Raw genomic sequence first — 25202 nt, 5'->3', positions numbered from 1 at the left:
CCATTAGTATTAATGAATTTGATACATATTCTGAGATTTTAAAATATAAAATTTGCAAATATAATACCTGAATATTTTTCAAAAATTATGTTTAAAATATAAGGAATAAGAAAAGAAATAAAGAAAACTCCTCTTCATGAGACATTTTATGTTTGTACTTCTTGTAATGCTCAGGGACTAATTGTTCTCAAATTACTATTTCATAATGTTACATTAGGTATTGTCTTTCCTTTCATAGAAATCAGATACTGTTATTGAGAAAATAATAACACAGCAACTGACCATAAAAACAAATTTAGACCTTTTTGGAATAAGATAGTATGTATGAATGAATAAAGTCAGAATCTTACAACCGTAAGCTCAAGGCAAGTAATAAACAATCAAAAATAGTTCCCATTGGAAAGGCTCTAATGCTTCCCACTTCAATTGCTTCATATCCAAGAAATATAATACAACCGTTCTAAGTTACCATGTGAGCTTATGTACTGCATATATATAGTCATTAGGCACTTTTTTTGAGTATTATTAGGAGGTTAAGCTGCCTAAAGATATATGACTTAGATGTTCTGAATCTAAGTAAAGATAGGAGCAAAATTTCCTTTAATAATAAAGAATCATTTTCTGTGCACATGCATTTCTCTAGACTATGTATAAACAATGAAATTATATGACTGCTTTGGCAGTTTCCAAACATTAAACATTACTGTTTGTCCCTGTCGCTTTCCTTTTTGGAAGGCAAACACAAAATCATTGCAATCAAAAAGCAAAATCTGCTCTATTTTGGTGATTCTTGTTTCAGTGTTAAATTTATCAACACACAGCATTTAACATGTAAATTGTGCTCACTTTTGTCAGAAAATAGCTATATTCTGCTTTAGATAACAAAAGAATGTCCATTTAAAGAATTTATGTCAAACTAGACATAATAAAAAAAAAATTTTAATTTATTGGTATAAGGGATTCCATACTGAAAGCAACAAATGAACAGAAGTCTGTTTCTCCAACGGTGTGAACACACAAGTGCCATTAACACCGACGCGAGCTGCACACCCAGCCTTGAGAATTCAATGGGCCTGCCTTCTCAGTAAATGCTTTCCTTTTAATGTCACTCATATCCAGAAATTACCAATGTACCTTGATACAAGGACTCATTTGTTTTGCAATCTGGTGTGATATGAAATTGTTCCAAGTCAGTCTATCTTTTAATATTTGGTACATATTTTTTAACAAGGTGCCTGTGTTTATGTGGACGGAACAGAGCAAGACGCTGGGTTCTTAGGAATGAATCCTTAAGAGTCCTGTGAGACAATACTTTAAAATTACATAGACCAGAATCAATAAAATTATATCAAAATATAAAATAATAGCAGACAAAAAAAAACAGTGAACACATTTCATTTATGAAATTTGTGGTTGATCATACCCATTTGTTGTAATGCTTCTCCCTGGGCACAGAAAAGGAAAGTATATTTCTATTCAGAAATTGAATTTTAAAAAGAGCAATGTGAATGAATACCTTTCTACCCTACATTATGGATTGCATATTTAATTACTTAAGGTATAAATAATTTAAACTTGAATTGGACATGAACTTTTCATTTCCTAGAAGAATTTTGAGAGATATACCTAAGGGAAGTTTGACCCTTGAGTTAATCCATTTCTCTAAAATTCCACGTAGCAGAACCTGGTTTAGATCTAGAAAGAGTCACTGGGCTGTCAGTCCTACCCATGTTCTCAATGTAGGTAGGTTCTCTGATTAGAGCCTCTTAATTAGAGAGCTCAGTAATAGATATGGATTTCTTAGTTTTCTCAAAGTGAAAAGTAATTTTCAACAAAGCATTCAAGGCAGAATACTAAGCATATCTTCCAAAAAAGTAAAAGTTATTATACAGAACAGCCAAAATGTTTTTATTTACTTCCTGGTACAAAACTCCTATAAGACATTAGGGCTTAGTTATTATTTATAGCTCCCTTGCCAGCTTTCTTTGTTTATGATCATGTTAGTCATCGTACTGCTCAGAGATACAGCTCCTTTAGTGAGAGAAAAAAGTCCTAAAAAGTTTTTAAAAGACATGACTCCAATTTAAGGTTTGCTCAAAGTGCAGATGAAATTGATTAAAGCATTGCTTAACCAAATATGACAATGGGAAGGGCACATGTTGATAGCTTTCTTCAGTTCTTTCTTTGTCCCTTTTTGATGGGAGAAATAAGAAAGGAGAGCTCTGAACAAACATTTAGCAGCGTTGAGAGTGACAACTGACTTGATTCAATAGAGATGTGGCATCTGGTTCAGAACTGGACATTTGTGGCTTGAATGATTGACCAAAATACACCTGCTCTTAGAGGAGAAATGCAACCTCTGTGTAAGACTTTTCAACATTTTCTTTACAAGACAGATTCTCTTCTAAGCTTTTGCCCAATTTTTTGTGTAAGTGAAATTTCTTCTTTTTCTACCCTCAAAAGTCAGTATAAGGAGACCACAGTCATTGAGGTCAAAGATGCCCTGCAAGGATCATATTAAAAAGTCACTGAAAATCGTATGAAAAATGATCTGTATCCAGACCTCCTAGGATAGACTCTCAGCTCTACCAGTGACCCCAGGAAAGTTACATAACCTTCAGTTTCTTCATCTGGAAATGGGCGTAATACTAGTCCTTGGATGATGAAATGGTCAGTACATATAAAGACTTTGGAATACAGCCTGGCATATAGTAGTAACTATATAAATGGTTACTATCATCATCAAATAATTTTTCTTAGAAGCCAAATTAAGTAATAGACATGAGTATATAATAAATTATTACATAATCTACTCAGGCAATAGTCATACAACATTTTCACAGTTGCCCTATTTTTAAATAGCTTTTTCTCTGTGTCAAATACTTTTGGGCATCCAAACTATGAACAAATATCTAAAAGACCAAGTCATGTTAATACCTTAAACAGTGTATTCAACAATGTTGAATACCTTTCTGAAGCTTTGGCTCACTGTGCTTATGGCCATTTTACTTATTTTGGTACCATTCCATTTTGTTCCTAGTGATTAAATAACATTTTTTGTGAAGGAACTTTCACTAGCTTTAAAAAGTCAGAGAGATTGGGAATAAGAAAAAAAAAAAAAAAAAAAAACAGACACTGTTTGTCGTTTGAGATAATTTAAATAAACAAGTTGGCCTGATAGACATGTCTGATTTTATTTTATTGTGAACATAAGTGTCAGTAAAATTCACAACTTGCTTTAAGACAGCTTATAGTCGAGATTGACATTTGTTGAGATTGTCAGCACTTAAGTAGCCTTTAGGAGTTTGTTTAAGGATGTCACTCTAGGAAGACGCTCTAAAGCATACGATGAAGACCTGCTAGGGTAAAGAAGGAGGAGCTCATATACCCTGGTGAGGGACACTGCATAAGAACTGTCCCCAATCTATCTCCAAAACTCCTTACAGTCTCCAGGAAGAGAGGATTTAAATATTCTGTTGTCTGGGGCCATTTTTAATTTTCTTGTGCTCTCTTTTATAAGATATGCAAATTAATTATAGCCCTTTCCAACTCTGACTTAAATGAGTTTCAAAATTGCAATAGAACACGGTGTAGGAAAGAGATTGATAAAGAGAATTCTTTGCTTCAAAACATTTTCCACACTGCTCAGCGTTGGAAGGGCAAGGGTAGTGACAGGAGGTATACAGTATACATTTATGTGTTTAGAAGATTCTCATGCTCTATCATTTTCTTTGCTCTTTTTCCTTTAAAAAAATTAGTAGGAAATTTTATCTACCTTCCATTATGGTCTAGAGGATTTATAGTTTTATTGCTATCTGAAAGAGTAGCGAAAGTGTAGGTGGGCTTTATTTTTGATTTTTTAGAAATATTCTGAGTGCTTTTTTAGAAATTAGTATTATTTTTGTCTCTTTCTCTTCCATTCATGCCATTTAATTAAAAGCCACCAGTGATCAAGAAATCACCAGGTCTCTTCAAATTTTAAACATGCAATGTTACTTGTGTTCATATCTTATACAAACCCATGGTATTGCTTAAGCAGACCCCTATATAAACACCATTATTCAAAACTACACTTAAAATATCATCTGGCCAAGAACACTGGCAGGATGGAATTGTTATCATCATAGTACTACTCTCCATCCTAGTTTACAGATACCCATCTAATATCTAGTATGTAGACATTTTACATGAATTTGAATACACAAGCCCTATATGCTCCAGTGTTCAAAGTGTCCTCAATGAAATTTTAGCCAAAGAGAAGTATCTGAATTCTTTCTTGTTGATAAAGTGACAAGGAGGGTACAATGAAATTAACCGTTAGAACTCTGCTCTTTTGACTAGGATAATTTCTTTTTCTCTATAATTGCATATAACTTTTTTAGGATTACTAATTACTGACGAAGGATACTAAAGAATCCAATGGCCTAAAAATTAGTAAGTTTTCCTTGATGTCTAGCCTAAAATTAGAGAGTAAATGGTTATCCTGGAATAATCTGGATTTAGAGACATGGTTTTCACGATTAAATTTTTTTTTTTTTTTTTTTTTTTTGAGACAGGGTCTCAAGGCTCTGTTCAGGCTCTGTTGCCCAGCACAGTGGTGTCATTGTAGCTCACTGCAACCTCAAACTCCTGGCCTCAATCAATCCTCCTGCCTTGGCCTCCCAAAGTGCTAGGATTATAGGAGTGAGCCACCGCATCCAGCTCAAAGATGAAATGTAAGGCAGCATATCACATCAGCGTTTCAAAAATGTCTGAAAGTGTTTAACAGTGTACATCGTGAAAACACCAGAAACCAACACTGAGTCCTCAGTGTGGTGCCATTTCCTGGGGTGATCAACCAGCTACCTGGCAGGATAAATACATTGAAACACTTCCATCATGGGAGAGGCAGCCTTTTGCTCTTACTGGAATAGACATTAGATATGGATTTACATTCCCTGCAGGCAATGCTTCTGCCAAAACTACCACTTGTGAACTAATAGAATATTTATCCACAGTCATGGTTTTCCATACGGCATTGCTTCTAATCAAGGAACTCACTTCACAGCAAATGAAGTGCAGCAATGAGCTCATGCTTGTGGAATTCGCGGGCTTACCCTGTTTGCCACTATCCCGAAGCAGTCAGCTTGCTAGAACAGTGGAATGGCTTTTTGAAGAATCAGGTGCAGCGCCATCTAGGTGGCAATACCTTGCAGGGCTGGGGCAAGGTTCTCCAGGGGGTTGCATATGCTCTGAATCAGCGTTCAATACATGATGCTGTTTATTCCCATCGTCAGAATTCATGGGTCCAAGTATCGAGAGATAGTGAAAGAAATGGCATCGCTCACTATTACCCCTAGTGATTCACTAGCAAAAGTTTTTCTTCCTGTCCGTGTGCCCTCAAGCTCTGCTGATCTAGAAGTCCTGGTTCCAGAGGGAAGAATGCTTCCACAAGGAGACAAAACAACGATTCCATTGAACTAGAGGTTATGACTGCTACTCAGCCACTTTGGACTCCTCATGCCTCTGAATCAACAGGCAAGGAAGAGAGCTACTGTGTTGTCTGGGGTGATTAATCCCTACTACCAAAGAGAAATTGAAATTTTACTCCATAGTGGAGGTAAGGAAGAGCATGTTTGGAATATAGGGAATTTCTTAGGGCATCTCTTAGTATTACCATACCCTGTGGTTAAAGTCAATGGAAAACCATAACCCAGTTCTGGCAGAACTAGGCATGGCCCAGACCCTTCAGGAATGAAGGTCTAGATCACCCCACCAGGTAAAGAACCAGCTGAGAGACCTGCTGAAAACAAAGGGAATACAGAATGGATAGTGGAAGCAAGTAGCTAGAAAAACCAGCTATGATCACATAACTAGTTACAGAATCAAGAACTGTAATTGTCATGAGTACTTCCTCCTTATTTTGTTATGAATATGTTTGTGTGTGTATTAATACCATATAATATATAATGTGTTGACCTTGTATCATAGTTTTTAAGTTACAGAATATTAAGAAGAGTAAACATTGGTCAAGGACTTCACATCTCTTCTAGGGATAGTGTGCTTTTGGGTTACTGTGTTTTTGGTTGCTTGCAGAATAATCATAACATGTTAGGCAGAAGTAGAACCTTGCTATTGTCTTCCTTTAGAGGTTAAATATAGTTTAAGGATATATGTATGGGGGCCAACTGATGGGGTGGACTTGTGATTATTAATATTATGTGTGAACTTGGCTGGCCTATGAGATGCCAGATGTTTGCCCAGATATTATTCTGGGTATTTCTGTGAGGATGTTTTTGGAAAATATTAGCATTCAAATCAGTGAGCTTCTAGTTAAGCAAATTGCTCCCCATAATGTGGATGGGCCTCATATAATCAGCTGAAGGCCTGAATAGAACAAAAGACCAGATTTCCCTCTAAAAGAGATAATTCTCCAGCAGGCTGCCTTCAGACTATACGTGCAACATCAGACCTTCCTGGTTCTAAAGAAGTTGGCCTTCGGACTCAGACGGGAACCCTGACTCTCCTGGGTCTCCAACCTGCCAGCTCACACTGCAGATTTTAGACTTTTCAGCCTCGAAAATCATGTGAGCCAATTCCTTATGATAAATCTTATTCTCTAAGTATATACATAGCCTATTGGTCCTGTTTCACAGAATAACTTTGACTAATACAATGTATAAATTAACTTTTTGTCATAATGTAGTTGAATGCCCTTCTTGGTCTCTCTCCTACCTTTTGTGTTACCCAATCTCTCTTCTCTCCCTCTTCCTGTCCCTTTATTTCCTATTCTCCTATTTCCAAAATTCATGGCATTCACCAAAAAACCCTTTCCTTGACAAACTCTCTTCCTTGGCAATTTTATTTTATCTCAACTTGAACTAGTATCTCAAAGGATTCTCAAATATACTCTTTCAGCCTGACTTCCCTCTGAAGGTACAAACCCCCATTTCCAAGTGGTTAATAGTGATCTTCATCTGGTTATTCACCAGATTCCTCAATATGTTCAAAACTGAACTACTTTTCTTCTAAAAACTATACTATGTCGTATTTTTCTTATTTTGTTGATAGCACAACCTTCCACCCTGGTTACTCGTTCAAAATCTCATTTGCTCTTCCCTTTTCTATACAACTGTTTGCTGAATCCTGGCACATTTTCATCTGCAATATCTCTGGCTTCTATCCTCTCCCTTGCAGCATCCCTCTTCCTCTACCATTTCCACCTTGGTTCAACCCCCAGATCAGTTCTCCTGGCTAGATTTCTTCATGAAGATTCTAATAGGTTTACCACGTTCTAGACTCTTTCCCTCCATCCATTTTCCCTATGATGCTGGAATTATTTTCCCAAAGAAGCCATACAAAAATCTTAAGAGAAAGAGAAATGAGAGACCAAGATCTCATAGAAAACACTTTCCCACCCAAATAAGTAGGCCCAATTGTGATCTCTGTTTGGAGGGGCTGGACATCACAAAGGAATCCAAGTAGTGAGGTAGCTGTGTTGTTGATGCAGTCCAAGAACAATAAGCCACTCACAAAGGATGCAGGAGGGAGAGTAACTTCAAGGGTACAAGAAAGGGTTAAGACAAATTTCAGATTTGGGATAATGCCCAGGATTCAATACATTTGAGTTGAAAGAGAGAGATGAGAAACCACGGAGGCTTCAGAGTGTATAGCCAACCAGAAGGCCAGGGATGAGCAACCAACCTCGGAGACATGGCTATTATGACTAATTATCTGCCTCTCCAGCTTTGTGGAAGCATCTGGCATTGCCTGGGCTGTTCCTGTCTAACTGATACTTAGAAGGGTAGTAACTCTGATGATGACTTGGTGTATATCTTTGACCATGACTCCTGACTATAGGATTCTTGAAAGCAAAACTGTCTTTATAGCTATACCTTACTTACTCAGCAATTGGGTGTTAAAAAAAAAATGAATATCTTAATGTTAGTGGAAAAAAAGAAACAAAAAATCTTTAGCCTAACATCCAGCCTTTCCATGACCCAATTCCAGCTTGCCCCTTCAAACTTATTTCTCACCAGAGATTCTTAGTTCTAGCAAACTGAGCTGATGTTTCATGTACACGGTTCAGATTTCCGGCCACCATTCCTAGTATTCTATGTGAACAAAATTCTTTTTCTCCATATGTAGAAACTGTACTCAGCCTTCATAGACTATATTGAATGCCATTTCCTCCAAGAAATCCCACACTTCAGTCAAAAGTAATATAGGTCCCTTCCCCTTTGTTCTCTCCTTTGCAAATCCACAGGAAAAGAGAGTGATTTCTGAAGGTATTTATAATTTCCCCTTATAGTATGGTTGTGTTTTCACATTATACCCTCCTACTTTTCCATAAGTTTCCTGACAATAATTTCTATCTGAATCATCTTGCTATACCTCCCTACAATAGCAGTTGCCTTGTACCATACATGTTTGCTAAAATAACAAATTTTCAGTTAAACTTTTAAGTTTTTTAAATCTATAGTTTATGTCAATATTTGATGACCCAGTATATTAGCAGTAGATGCAATTTTAACAGAATAATTTCTCCTCTCCCTTTCCAATTGCATAAAGTCTATCCATAGCTTTCTAGAAAACCAATCAGATATGTCAATAAACCTGTCATCCAATATCTAGGAAACCCTAATAAAGGTAGATACAGAGTCAGATGATAATAATGATAATATTTATACATATATAGCACTGTGATGTGCTAGACATTGATCATAATATATATTAACTCATTAAATTCTCACAACACTCTTATGATATCATTACTGGTGGAAAAACTGATGTACAAAGAGCTTAAGAAATTTGCTCAAATTCACACAACTAGTACATGGTAGAACCAAGAGTCAAATGCAGGTAGTCAAGATCCAGAGTCCATACCCTTAACCTCACTCTGCAAAATACAACTCCTATCACATTCTACCCACCCATTCAGAAAAATGCCCAAGTGGAAGGGATGATCCCTGGTTTGAAGGGCACATGATCTTCCAGCTCTGTTCAGAGGGTGACCCTTGAACCCTTCTCGAGGGTGAATGAAAGGCATTCCAGAGCAAAGAGCACATGAGGGATCAAGGACTCCACTGGGTATTTTAAAAATGGCATTTGTGCAATGAAAATTCAAGTAATACATCTCCAATGTCATTATATAAGCCTTTGGTACAGGGAGATATAGAAAATGACGTGTTTTAAGGGTGTTGCCTTTGTAGTAGCCTCAGAACCAAACTTTCTAAAAGTAAAGTAGAATATATGTGAATACTGGAATCACGAATATCCTTATTGCACACACCCTGCTGTGAGTTACTCTTTGAACAGAATTGCTGCTTAGACTTCAAACCACCACTGTGACCTCAAGAGGTTAGCAGAAAAGAGAAATTCTTTGGTTCAGAAACCATAACATGGGTATAATGCCATTTAAAGGCACAAGACTTAGAACTGAATATGGCTTTTGGGAAAAGTCAGTCAATCCTCTTCTGAAAAAGAAGAAAACTCAATGAAGTATAATGCTTTTAAATTCCAGATTAATATAGACAGACTCAATATCAGTAAAATATTATTTTGCCCATAAAAATAGATGTCATGTTCTTAAACATCAATACCTAAATCATGTTCTTTAATTGATCACCTTCATACCAGATATTTGTTAATGTCTGACAGTCCTTTCAATATGAAATGGCAGGTATCTCTAGTGCTCTAGAGAAAGAAATAGTGAAATATAAGCTACAGGAAATGCTTTGGAACCATGGAGAGTATATGATACAGCAAATTAAAAAAGAAAAGAGTGATTCAAGAAGCAAATCAAGCAGCCTCACTCAAAAGCAATGAAGTTAAAACACATATCTATAGATTTGATCAACCAGTTCTCCTGAGAGAGTCCTAGAACAAAGGCTAGAAGTGTCTATATGAGCTTATGATTGAACTAGAAACACAATAACAACAACAAAGAAAACTCTCAGATTTTAATTCTAAAATCTTAGATTAAAGACAAATTTCTAACTCATATCTCATATTTTCATGATGATCTCTGCTCCCCTACCCCAAATTCAACAATTTTTATCTTTGAGCATCTAATCACAAAAGGATTTTCCATTCTTTTCCTGAAGCCAGAACACAAAAATAATGATGATAGTATTTATTATCATTATTGTTATACAAATAACAAAATGAAAGGAAAGGAGGGAGGAAGGGAGAGAAGGTGGGATGGAGAAAGGGAGGGTAGAAAATATAGTTTTAGTTTGTATCATTTCTTATAAAATGAGTCAAGTTACATCTTCTTCTCCTCTCAGAGAAACTTATCAAAATAATACCTTGCTAGTTTTCTCTAGGGCTGTCATTCTGACCACGTTCATATATACTAGGATAACATTTTGTTACTACAGTATTTGGTATAGAATTACTGAATGTTTAACCCTCATAATAAACATTTGCTCAACATAGCAGATGTTCTTAGATTTCCTTTAATGGATTTATTAATAAAAAATAACTACTGGCTGGAAAATTAAAAAATAGTTCCAGTCACTTTTGATGAAAAAACTATTACAAAAAGATTTACATGATGTTCACAGCCTCAAGTGAGTGATTTTATCCATTCCAAGCTGTTTAAAATAATCAGCCTCATAAACTTTAATGACCACCACTTTCTCACTCTGTATTTATAGTGAAGGCTCCTCATTCATTCACAAAGAGACAGACTAAATTCTCAAATACTTGCATTATTTAATTATTATATGATATGGGCTTTCTCTGTTCCAAGTGCCAAATGTGCCCAAATTGGTTTTAGCCTAATGATACACACTGTATGCTCTGTAGACTTTTCTATACAAATTTTAGAAAATATGCATGGACTATGTCAGATCATGAATATTGAGAGCAGTTAAATACTGCTGAAATACTTTTATCTAATTTAATTAACTTTTTCTACTATATTCAGTATATTAACTATAGTTTACAACTATTCCTTGGGCTGAGAGATTACAGCATAATTTATTAGGATGAAGCCAAGAGCATGTAACTAATAGATCATCTATAATAAGCAAAGTGGAAAAGCATATTCTCTTTGCTCAGGTGGATGATAGTATTTGTGCCAAATAATATAGCATTTCTCCCCCTACTTGGTATTTTAAACATGCATTTTGTTGTCAGGCTCCCTGCCAATAGGCTGCATGGGTAGCAATGGAGTCTCACTGATAATTCAAAAGGTGAGTTAATTAGGGGTTGCAGTTTGGAATGTTATCAAGCGGCTGCTTAGACATCTATCTGCTTTCCATACAGGTGTGAAATATTGACAGCAAATTATAGAAGTGTGATGACATTTTTACCTTTCATTTACTTGATTAGATTTTGATATGACATATTTTGAAGGGGAATAGAAACTCTATCTCTGTTCAAGTACCTATTTGCCATGAGAAAGCACTTCAGGAGTTCAAAAGAAATGTAGTATTAAATGTATTAACAAAATATTCTTTGGACTTCATAATTCTTGCACAATAACACAGAGGTTGATTTTGAACTCTATTGGTCAAAATTAACTATTTATACCACAGTACCTTTTGTTCACAGGTTCTGTAACTATGATGACACTGAAAGCGGATCACAACGAAGCTTGTTAGTGTACAGTTTTATATTAATTATATGTTTACATTTCCTAAACTAATAATCAAGACACCACAGAGAAAGAGTTTCAACTCTAGGGCTATTTCTGCATTAATATTACTTCAAGAGAAACAAAGGCTATAAAGAGGCCCATACCTTGACATATACCTGGGAATATCTGGTAGGAATTGGGTTAAAAAAATTAGCTACAACACAAAATAAGAAAGTTCTGTAACATATATTTTACCATCAACACCTAGAAGAAGTCCAATTTTGTAAATGAGTTTATTGTGACTGAGTGTTATATACTGATAGTGTCTAAATATACTTTTAGAATTGCCCTATTTTTTCCTATAATACTAGGATCATCAGTAGATAAAGAAGACAAATATGCATTAGAAGAGAAATATATGTGATTTACTAGAGAAAGCAATTAATTGGGTAAATGATTTTCGTATAATCAATATTCCCCCTTTCCTCATCTCTCCCAGTCCAGCCAAAATCAGACACCAGCTTCAATATTATGTCCCAGTGCTGCTCTACATTTCTTGATTTCCTTCCAATGAAAGGTAATTTTGCTAAGCCCCCAAGTCTGATACGAAACTCGTTACATATGACCTTTACACATGCTTGCATATTTTATTTACTTTACCATGAATGATAAAGATGATGATGACAATGGTGGTGATGATGAAAGTGATAGCAACAGAATTAAGGATAGATTTGTTTTAAAAATTAAGCTTAAATAGATTTAAAATCACCCAATTACTGGTCCTTTAATGTATTTGTGAAAAATAAATGTCCTGATTTGATTCTATTGAAAGCAGAGCCTCAAACATGGATGTCATTTAATCAGAAGGTCATCTCAATAAGCAGGAGTGAAGGAGTGGGGAGAGGCAAGGAAGGAAAAGTGCAAATGTAAGAGCTTATTACTGAGTTTTCTTCTGAGGGGGCGTGACTCTGCTGGGACCTCTAAGAAGCATACAGAATGCCTTCAGTATTGTCCATCTGAAGAAGAGGAGCTGGAAGCTCTTATTTGCCATTGTTTAAGGGTTGTCCCCAAGGGCAATATATACTCCACACTTAAATACCCCACACGTCTCAGCAGTGCTATTTCAGGCCATTGCTGAAATGTCAGCATAGCCAAGAAAGCTCAGAGGATAAAAGCTGAAAGATGCACATCAGGTGCTTGAGATGGGACACCACCATCCAGAGAGAAGGTAAGCCTGGGCTCCCGAGGAACCATGCAATGCAACTGTGGCTGCAATCATAGGTGGCTGAGGGGATGTGATGTGGGGCACCAAAGATGCCCATTACAGTAAGAATTAAGCTTTTTTTAAAACACTATTTTATTTAACACTGGTTAAATTTTTTTAATTCAGTCTCAATCAAATCTTTTACTGGAGTACTAATTAGTGATTAGCATTTCATCTCATTTATTTTTCTTTGTATCAAAAAGTAAGCAATGATAGCCTTGACTGTATTTATGCAGGAAAGGATTAGCTAAGACTTCTCGCCCCTGAGCACAAAGTGGTTTATTAATACAAAATGTAAAATGTGGTCTACTTTGATAAGGTAGCCCAATCTCAACTCCAGTGAAAATTATAACAGCCAGTAAAATGGTCAAAATGTACACAACAGCAAAAACTTAGAAAAAAATTCAAGACAATTTGTGAATGTAGTAAATGGGATTATTGATTGGCAAATATTCACTCCATTCCCTCTCCACAACCTATAGTAGACTATTACATTGGTAGCCCCTGATGAATCATGCCTCTAGATGTTCATACTCCTGTGTAATGGGTCTTTGATGTACACAGAAGCTTGGTAAACATTTGCACAGATGGAATATCCTCTTAGAACTCTCCCCCATGAAAGGCAGCCACCACACAGACACCATACCACAAAGAAACCCATTTCAAATTACTTAGCAACTCTGGAGGAAGAGAAGCCATCTAAGACTTTCTGGCACTATCTGTGTTCTCATCTGAAAGCAGATGCTTGAGTGACCTCAGTTACACTATGTGAAGCAAAGAACCACCCACAAAATTACTAGAAATTGTTTTTTAAGCTACTAAGTTTGGATATCTTGTTTTGCAGTAATATATAACTGATACAAAAATTGGTACCAGAAATGGGGTTCTACTTAACAAAAACCTAAAATATATGGTATTGTCTTTGGGAACAGAAAGTGTGTAGAGGCCTGAAGGGTGGAAAAGACTATTTAGTAGAGGCTTGAAAAGCAGTGAAGAAAGTACAGATGAACTTGTAGAAAGAGGAACTTTTTATTAGTGGAAAGGTAAAGGAGATTGCTGCCTATGACAACTTTGAAGGTAGAAAATGTATTTAAGAAACTTGTGTACATCTCCATACTGAAGGCTGAACATGTCAATTGTTTCCTTTTAGCCTCTTATGATAGCCTCTTATGATAGCCTCTTATGATAAACTACTATGATAAAAAGAGACACAAACTAAAGATAGAATTGGTCAATTTCCAAGTGGAATTTAGAGAGGACACTTCCAACCCAGAACTTTGTGGGTGGGAAAATGAAACTTTTTCTTATTTTCAGCCTCTCCAGAGAGCAAAAAATAAAATTTTCCAGTGAGAAATTATCTCAGAGCAAAGATAAAATCCAGTGTGCCACCATAAAACCTGACTTCAGGATCAAGATCAAATCAAAGATTAAGGTGTAATATACTTTGTTAAAACCTCAAAAGACCTAAGGAAATTACTTGTAGACCCTAATTGTTTCTTAGCATTCTCAGGGTTTTATTCCACAGCAGGCAGCCTCATGTAGAGATGGGCTGGTCTTGAAGAGATGTATGAGTGTATCTTTAATCTAACTGAGTAAATTATAGTTTGATATATAGAAAACCCATCAGTTATTCATAGGAGTTGAATCACCTTGGGACAGAAATACTTCAAAATTAAAAGATGTACCAGCCCAACTTCTGCAGGCAGGAAACAGGGAAATTTATTCAGCTGCAAACATATGTCATTCCTTATGGAAAAGGAGAGATGAATCAGAAAGCAAAGCCAAGAGCTGAGGGGCAAAGCTAAGGGTTAAGAATGTGCAGCCATGAGCAATGGATAATAAAAACACTCCCAAAATGCACAGTCAGATCTTCATCAAAGAAAAGTCCCTGAACCTAGAACAAACGGAACCGAAGACATGTGCCCAGTAGGATGACAGAATTGCTATGGACAGTAACTATTATGTGTCTTCAATTCTGCCCCTTTTTAAATAGGAACCTCTATTTTGCCTATCCTGTCCCATTGTATATCAAGTATGTGTGGAACAGATAGCCTGTCTTTTTAGTTTATAAGCCTTTGATGCCCAAGAAGTCACATCAGGGGAACAACATCTAAGAAGCTACACACAAGGCACCACATCCAAGACACCTCATTGTACCTGTGCCTGCTTTAAATGATGAAATTTGGAAGTTTTCTATGTTTGAATGTTTGTGTCCCCTCCAAAATTCATGTTGAAATTTAATCCCCATTGTGGTGATATTAAGAGGTGGGGCCTTTGAGGAAGTGATTAAGTCACAAGGACTCTGAACTCATGAATGAATTAGTGCCTTTAAACGGGCTGGAGGGAAGTAGTTTAGATCCTTTTTCCTCTTCTGTCCCTTCTGCCATATGAGGACATAGCGTTCCAGGTGCCATCTTGGAACCAGAGACTGGGTCCCTCACCAGACACCAAACCTGCTGATGCCTTGATCTTGGACTTCTCATCCTCCAGAACTGTGAGGAAGTAAGTTTCTGTTCTTTATAAATTACCCAGTCTCAAGTATTTTGTTATAGTAGAACAAACAGGCTAAGACAAAGTCCAAGCTTAAATTTGGTGCCTAAATGGAATTATACTTTGGGAGTCTTGGAAGTGAATATATCTTATAAGTTAAATAGATATGAATCATGAGGGACCAAAGAGTGATCTGTGGTATACCATTACATTGGTGTTCCCCAGTGAACCACAACTCCATTTATTCATGTTCATGCACAGTCCCCTACCATATTGACTCTTATGTTGGCCATATGACTTGCTTTGGTCAATGGGATCTTACCAAATCTAATGCAAGCGGAAGCTTGATAAGCTCTTGCCCTTTGGGGCTTGTCTTCCTGGAATACTTCCTCTTGGGAGTCAGTTGCTTTACTGTAACAAGTTCAAGCTAAATTACTGAATTATGAGAACCACTTGGTGAGAGGCCCTCAAAGATGAGAGGCCATCTCAGATGCTCTAGCCCTAGTGAGCATCTATATACATGACTGCAGCCACACCACATGGAGCAGAAAAACTGCCCAATTGAACCCAATCAACAAAGGATTCTAAGCAGTAAGAAATCACCATGACTTTAAGCCCCTTTGTTTTAGGTTGGTTTGTTACACACCACAGGATAATTAAAGCACTATCTTCATGGGAGAACTATTCTTCTCCACCTCATCAACCTCAGGCCTGGCTCTGTGTCTTGTGTACATACCATGACCTTGTTTTGACAACTTTAGTGAGGGTAGAAGTGACAATTCCTAGTCTAGTTTAGGCTTTAAGGGGCATTGTGCATTTCCTTTCACCCCTTTAGCAGTTTCCGACTTCTACTAAGACAAAAACATTTTAAAGGTAGCTATTGCCTCTCCATCCTGGGCTCCAGATGAGAGCCAGGACTAGAATGAGACAAGTGCGATGCCTAGGGTACAAAATTTAAGGAGGCACTCCCTCTCAGGTCTTGCAAATGCCATCACTGTACTTGCACAACTCTGAGAGTGAATTCCTCCCTTAAATTTTGTCCCTTGGGTACCTCTCTTGCCTCACTCTAGTCATGGTCATGCTTTGGAATGAAATATGTGAAGTACACCTGCTCCAACAGACTGTGGACACATTAGACAGAAGTAAATATTTACTGTACTAATGTATGTTACTGAAGTATTTGTGGTTATTTGTTTCTCAGCAAGGTGACAATACAATCCTTGATAATCAAACTGTGCTGTTCAGATCATGACTTCTGCACCTTTATATTCTCATACTCTTATGAACTAAATTGTGTCCCCCTCCCCACACACACACAGACACAAAATTCATATGTTGAATCCTCAACTTCCATGTGACTATATTCGGAGATAGGACTTTTAAGGAGATAATTAAGGTTATATGAGGTTACAAGAATGGGGCCCTGATCTGATAGGACAAGTATCCTTATAAGAAGAGAAAGAGACAAAGGAGATTTTGTCCTTTCCATGTGCACACAGAGAAGAGGCCATGTAAGGACACAGAAAGAAGGTAGCTGTTCTATAAGCCAGGAAAAGAGGCTTCACCAGAAACCAAACTTTCTGATACCTTGATCTTGGACTTCGTAATTCCAGAACTGTGTGAAAATAAATTCTGTTGTTTAAGTCACACAGTCTGTGGTATTTTGTTATGGCAGCCCTAGCCCACTAATACACCTATCTAGCATGGTGTTGAACACACGTTTAAAGTTTGTTGCATAAGTAAGAGTTTTCACCTGTCCTTCTCCCAGCATGGAATATATCTTATCTTTAACTGAATTTATAAGGCTCCAAAATCCTGCATGCAAAAAGGAAGTGCCTTTCCACTAGGCACATTATGTAAATTATATCCTTTAAAGGACTCATTTAGATTTTGATTTTGAATTGTGATCTTTCTCTGAACCAAACTTGTAGAGATACAACTTGTATTTACATAACCTTTTTTTAAGCAGTACCACCTACCCCCTTCACTCCAGCATATCGGTTTTCTTTGTGGATATTTTGTCTTTAAGATTTTAATCATTATCAAGAAAAGAAATACCATTGTACAAATGGTAGAACCCACATAGTGTAGGAAAAAATGGGTTGGATCAGAAACCATAGTTATGATCCCATCTCTTGAATGTCAGGTAAGGCAATAAAATTCTATGTGTCATGATTTTTTCAATTGTCAAAATGAGATGTTGAACTAGTGATTTCTGAAGCCATTTCTTATTCTACAGTTTTATGACTCTGGATCTTAGGACATATAGTTGCCTGATTATTTGATTTATAGCATAATCCTAGAGTGTAGTTCATGGGGTTTTTTGGAGTTTTTTTTACTGTAAATATCTGATGTTCATTTAAAATAAATCTACAAATTAAGTGTAATTTTTCTCAGAATTTTTGAACATGAGAAAAACGTACATCAGTGCTACATAATTAAGTACCATTTATTTTTTTGCACTGTTTAAGCAAGCTACAGATATTCAATTGCCATTGAAATATTTTTGTAAACCATGCAACCTTTTGCACAAAAGATAATTATGAAATAGCTAACATTCATTTGACCACAACCAATAAATAATTTATGAACTGGGTGTTTGAAATTATGCAAATATTCTAAATACTTTTTGTTGCCTGTACATCTGAGTAAGTATGATTCAGAAGAAAGTGTGCGATGGATTAATAGATTCAACATTGAAGAGATTTGCATTTCTACAGAGTTCTTTTCTTTGCTGGCTCCTACTATCTTTAGTATCATGGCTCAGAAAACAAGCTTGACAATACTGTCTCTAAATGTATTTGAATATCCTGGCATCCCTATTCATCAGCCTCTTTGATGCTTTAAATGTCGTTTGCTTTCTTTCCAGAACTCTTTATGAAGGCAGAGAGATATGCATTTAGTAGAGTATCCAACTATTTTATAATACACACTAAATAAAGGGGAAAATGGGTGTCTTTAAATATTTTATATGTCTGTGATAGCCCATAGCAGAGTTCTGTTAGAGGTAGTTGCAGAATGGGCTCATTACTGTGAGCACACTGCATACCAGGTGCCACATACAACATCACAGCAATGACTAGGAATTGTCGACTTCATAAATTCTCTATGCAAAATGGAAATCTCATTGACCCATGTAAGTTGGGTGGACAAACCCTATCAGCAATTATATTTATATTGCATTTAGCATGGACTAACATTGCATAAAGGAGATGTGTTTGACATTAGATTATAATCAAGTATAATAAGCTTTTATCATTTTTAACAATGTATCATCCAAAATTATTTCTTAGCAAGTACTAAGAAAAAGTATTTCTGAGAAGCTTGGGGCGTATTTATTTTCATTTCTTTCTACACCCTGGGGTGGGGAGTGGATGACATTTCTGTTGATAAAGATATTCAGAAGTCCCCAGTTGATGTTCCTATACTAAGAAAGGATTCATTACTTACTTACATTGCTAGTAAATGTGCTATTATCTCATCTAATAGCTTTCTCTACCCAGATGTACCTTGGGCTCTGAACAAATTTCATGACATAAGTTAATGTATTTGTTGATAGATTGGTACCTTCCATTGCTTTGTAAATCCAATGAATATTTAAAGAATAAGAGGAGGGAATTATACTGTACAAAGAGCTATGGATTGGCATTGACACTCGAGTACTATTTATCTTAAAAAGCCTTTTTCCTGTAATGTCTGATTGCTTAAGAGCTAATATTTTGCATATACCCCAAAAAAGATAATTCACATCATGTGAGTTTATACCTTCACTAATGCTGATGCTTATTGTCTCTGAAGAAAACCATTTCACTTAATCCTATTCAGTCTTTCATAATCTCAGAAGTTCCTAAAGCAATTGTTAGTTTTAACTTAATCCAAACACAAGATTTTCTTTAATACCTCATTACCATTTGTCCTGCTCACTCCCTCCAATATCTTCTCCTCTACCCAACCAATCTTTACCTTCTTTAAAAAAAAAAAAAAAAAACCAGTTTACTTATGTGCCTTTCTAACCTGAAAACCCAAACACACAAACTCTTATGACTGGAATAAAGAACTTACTCTTTTTGGCACTTTTGTGTGATTAATACTTGCTTATTTTATCTTTATTTAAATGTGCTGTGTCTTTTGTTCTGAGGCTGCACAGCACAGAATCGCCCACCTACTCCACTCCCCTCAAAAATCGAAGGTGGCACTGTTTTCCTAACTTATCCATAAATAGTGAAGTAAAAGAACATATCAAAAGCTGTGCACCATGGGGATTGCTTATTCTGTTCTACATAGAATTCAGCTGAGTTAACTTTAAAACATTCCTTTTCATTTAAGTACTCCCTCAAAACAGCGTAAAGGCTAGAGCACCATATAAGCTGCTTACAATTTCTACTGCACATTTTATCAGGAAAGCTATCTATCCCAGATTTCTTCTCTTCAGAAAAAATTTTAATGATCCAAGGTCACACCTTTTAAAAAGAATGAGGTCTAGTTTTACATAAGAAGGTCCAACTTGTAGGGTTTTATTTTCTTTTTATGCTCAGACCTCACAAACCGAGGACCACAGTCTTCAAATAGCATTCCTTGTTAAAATTGAACTCAGAAAAGAAGGTTATTCTACCTCAGAATTTTAAGTAAAGCTTCTACAACAAAGTTCAGTGTTCCAAAGCTTTAAATAAATCTGAATTAAAGCAGCACTCCATCTCTAAGGTGTTTAAATTGGGTTGCTAATCCCTTTAGTCTTGAAATGTGGCCTAGCGTTTGGGGGACTGCAGTGTAGACCCGGGATCGCTTCTCAAAGTGGGGGCCTCAGAGCAGCGACATCGCAATCACCTGGGGTGCTTACTAAAAACAGATTCCTAGGCCTGTCCCAGTCCAGACTGGATCAGCTCCTCTGCAGGCAGAGCCTGAACCTGCCTCACTGACACGTCGCCAGGTGATCCTCGCACACACTGCAGTTTGAGAACCACTGCTGCGTATCTATCATTGTTGCCGAAGACGCCCAGCTGGCATCACCACTTAACCTCTTAAATTCTTCAATTTCAGGAGGCTCAATGCTTTTAAGTTGAACCTCCCCACCACCACTTTGAGGCCAGGATTATGCTAAGAAGATTAAGGTCCCTCCGAATATTCAGAACTTTTGTCTCCCTGCTGTCAGCAACCAAGGAAGCTGGCAAACGCTGGTCTCTCACAGTAACATTTAGTGCCGGTCAACACACCGTATGGGCTAACATCTGAGCCCAGAAATAGGAAAGGCGAGTATAAATAGATTTGAATTGGGGTTGGACAAGGATTTGGCAGGCAAAAAATGACTGTGTGTTGATGGGGTGGGGAAGGATAGCTGCCAATTCAGAGATCCGTGGTGGAGGAGCTTCCTGACCCCTGTCCATGCTAGAAGCTAGAGGTTCCTGTATGCTTTCTGGACTTCTGAGCCTTTGGCTATAATTAGGGAGGTTACTGCTTTCCCTGGCTTCTTCCATATGCATGTTAGTTGTGTTTGGCATTAAGCAGCAGTGTTTGAAGAGTGTCTGGCCCCCACCAGCATTCAGTTGAGCCAGTCACTGGAAAAAATGACAATGGTATCTGGCATAGAATTCAGGTGTTAAAATACCTTTATTAAAATAGAGGAAATAGCACCTATTAGGAAATGACCCCGAGCTACCCAAATTTTATTAGACTGGGAGGAGGTGTTCCTCCCCCCAACACCCCCCTTTGAAGCATACTATAAATTCCCTTATGTCTTTCATGGTATTTAACTACAGAAATGGGTGCATTCAGTAATTTGAGATTTGCAGTGCTATTTTTATCGCAACTCATTTTGTGTAGTATCAGGGAATACCGAGCTGTGACTTGGCATGTTTCAATAAAACTTTTTGTACATATTTAGCTAAAAAAGAAAATTTGATGGGGTAGGAGAGAGAATCAACACTACTGGCAATTTCCCATTAGCAGTGCAGGAGGTAAAAGTCAAAAATAAAGCTTGTGGGGTAAGTCTGAACACGGCATCCAAGCGTACAAGAAATGACATTTCTCTTTTTTCATCCCGAGGTGGAAGAGGAGATTTGACAGAAGTGAGTGAAACCTCACTCTGTAATGTTCGTCTGAAGCCAGCCCTGATGTCAGCAGCGAGCATGTTAACCGGTGGATGAAGTGGGCCATGTCCACCCTCCACAGCTCTACAAAACCACTTTAAAGTCAGCACGAGGTGCTGGCACTCCCCCTCTCTCAATGAAAAGCATACTTCTTGATTAAAAATGTATGTTTCCACTTTATGCCAAAACAAGAGAGCATTATTTTCAAGATGATCATAGAAACCAAGTTAAATGTGTTTCTTATTTCAAGAGATAAAAAAGCATCGCAACTCGGTGAAGAAACATTTCACTGCTGGATGTTAGTTTAATGTAGCACTACTATGCACGTAATTTATTTTGAAACACAGTGATGTATGAAAATCTTCAGTATTTTTGACAGAATGAGATTACACATCCATCCCCCTCTATGCTTTAAAGGAGAAAAACCTCAACTGAGCCTGCCAATGTTACAGATAATATCTGCGTACGTCTGCATTGTAATACTCCTCCTGTTATTTCCACTTGCAGAGATAGTAATTCCTGGGATAATTTCATTCATAAAGGGTTCCCAGAGGAGGAAGGTGGACGGTCAGGAAAAGATATTGAAGGCAATCTGTAGTCCTGTTGGACAACCTCTCCAGTCAGTTTGATTCTCCCTTGTCAGTCAGGAGACTGAGGACAGTTTGAACATGCATGGGAGAGAGAATGCGTAGGGGATCCAGGTAGCTCCTTCCACACAGGGTGAGCTATTTTAGAGGGCAGCAGGCTCAGTGGGTGGGAATCGTACATTTACATGGAGGCTCTCCCTAGCCTGGAGAAGAGAGTGACTACTATCTGACCCTGGAAATTAAATTACTAGATAATAACATTTTTCCACCCCTTGCCTTCTCTTCTCAAGCATGAAGCAGAGATTATAGGTAAATGATATGGTATACAAAAAGGAGGGAGATATGAGGAAAAACTGAAAAAAAATAAAAATAAAAAAGGGATAGTGTCCATGTTCAGGAACAAGGCAATGCCTAAATTTCAGCTACTTATTTACTCCGGCACAACATTGAAGATGACTGTTAATTTGACATTCTTGCCCTTAAGAATACTTTACAGAATAGATTCATCCATTAACACAAATATACAGCCATATTCCTCTGGATGTTTTCTTAACTTATGGTTTTTTAATCAATTCACATAATTACAAGCTTATTTATCTGTCATTCTACAAACCAGAAATCTCTATCAGCAAATATTTCTGGCTTTTACTAGTTTGATTAACGCAGAACCAAGAGGTATCTTGAATCATTAAGGTTTAACTGTGTTTAATTTAGGTTTAGCATTAAAATACCTGTCATAGCAGAAAAATTTCTTGAAAATTATTAATCCATGAATGATATTCAGGGTAAATCTTTACTAGTCAGAGTACTTGATTAAACAGAATAATGCATAGCCCAACCATTCTAGACAATACGTTTTGTAATACATTTAGGCAATATATTTAGTAATAATGCATTGAAAGCACAGATGGTAATATCAGATTATGTGCCAAGAATAGCTAAGTTGTAGAATTTTGTGCAGAGCCTTAGACAAATTAAATAATTTAATTACCTTATTAAGTATTTATTTAGTATCTACTATGTACCTTATACTATGGCAAGTATTTATTAAAAAGTACCCAAGAAACACATGGCATTGTTCATTTCCTCAAGAAATGTATAACATACATCAGATTTGCACATGAATGACTAGAGAAAAACCCACAATAGAATGTAATCAGAACATAAAACATGACGCCTCAGCCACATAAACAACCAGATCAGCAGATAGAGACAGCGGTCCAGAAAAGAGAGGAAAAATATTTGTTTTATTGTTTTCAAGCCAATAATACCTATCAATTGAGGATAATTCACAAATGAGTATCTAAACGTATACATGCCATGCCCATTATGTTTTCAAGCTTTGTTCCGCTCACTCTTAGTTCATTTTCAACACACATTCACACATTACATCCTGTGTCAAGGCCAAAAATAGCCCAGAAATCAAATATTAAAACTATAAGTCTTGTGGTATTAGATAGAAATGGTCTTTAAAATTTCACACACTGAAAAATCGTAGATATAAAAACCTTCCACTGCTTCCTCTATAGAACAGCCAACCTGTTTCTCGGAGTGAGTACCCTGGGCATGGAAAATTGCTAGACTATTGGTTTGGAGTATTTGGACTAGTGCTGTGCTATCACTACTACTGCCCAGGCATAATAGGCACTGCTAGTTCCTTAGTTATTGTTATAGCTGCTAGGGGTCTTTTAATAGGTTATTTAGAAAAAAGAAAAGAGGACAATTGACCCTGGGTGGTTTTCAAATGGTGCTATTACTGGTTTGTTTTCATAGATTGGCGGTACCCTACAAGAGGCAATGTTCAAGAAATAAAATTACAGTTGTATTAACAGCTTCAAATTAGGGGTGTTTTTTCAAATCATTGTGCGAGTTTTAGTGGCACCAGAATGAGTGCTTTTAATTGGGCCTTCTTCCTTAGAAGGCTTGAAGAAAACTCTTCAGCCCAACAGAAAGAAAGGGGAACCAGGACAAGAGTCACATTATCATTTTCTGAAATTGCTGGTTGGTATCTGACAAAATATTGTCAGGATTTTAATTCAAAGAATTAAAATGCTGAGACCTGGTCCTTTGCAATAGAGCATATTATAAAGCTTAAAGATCCTCCTTTGGGGGACAATCTTCAGAAGCTGAATTGCCCCAGGTTCCTGCATAATAAAATGATCTTCTGAAAAATTGACTAGCATATTTTGGCTGTGAGCATCAGAAAATACCACAAACAAAATATTTGTATAGCTTATAAAACACTCAAGCTGAATATTAAAAGCATCTGTTTTCAAGGAATATAATTATAAAGTACTTGAAGTGAATCAGGAGGCAGGATTCATAAAACAAACATGTCATAAACAAGCCATTTGACTCATTCAAATACTATGGGTAATAGATGGACTGCTGATTTACAAAGGAATATTTTTCATTGAAGACTCTGACATCAGACACCATGACAGCATCAAATGCCTCCTGATATCATTCTGGGATAAAAAAAAAAATTCTGGGCCATTTATTGAAGCAGTTTGGTATATATATATTTTTTAAGAAACATCTGAACAAAGCCTTGATATTTTACAATCTGGCCAATTCATACACTCAAGACCATACCTAAACCATATGTGTTGGTGGTGAACATTAAAATGTATATTATACACCCATGAATTATGGCCCCACTTTACCTGTAAAAGGGCACTAACTGTTTCTCAGAAGTGAAAGATTCAAATGTGCAAAGTATCTCTTTTGTTTTTATTTGGGCATATCAAAAGCAAGAAACTTCATTGTGGACATTATGAAGTCAAATGTAATTCATAATGGTACTGCTGCTTGTGAAAGGAGAACAGACAGAATCCACTTTCTAAGATTAAATTGAAACTTCCTTCTCCAAATGTTAAGCTAAAATTATGGACAAAATTCTTTTCTCACATTTGCATCATGGGACTTAAGCCTGTTATTCTTTCCTCCTACAAAACAGGCTCCTGGGAGTCCTACGTACTTACCAGGAGCAAAATATTGGATTTGACATCTGCAATATATATCTTTGTTGAATTTTGTCCCAAATCAAAACACAAGCCTGTTTCTTATTGTTCTCTTGAGATCTTAGGAAAGTTTGTCTCTTTACAGTCTCAAAAATGATATTAATTTTCAGAAAGACAGTCTCTGAAAGCATTAATCCTACAGCAATATGTCCATTAAGATCATTTTACCCTATACATGCATGCATAAGC

Source organism: Eulemur rufifrons, chromosome 17 (genome assembly GCF_041146395.1).
Source record: "Eulemur rufifrons isolate Redbay chromosome 17, OSU_ERuf_1, whole genome shotgun sequence".
NCBI lineage: Eukaryota > Metazoa > Chordata > Mammalia > Primates > Lemuridae > Eulemur > Eulemur rufifrons.
Note: the sequence above shows the minus strand (reverse complement) of the source record.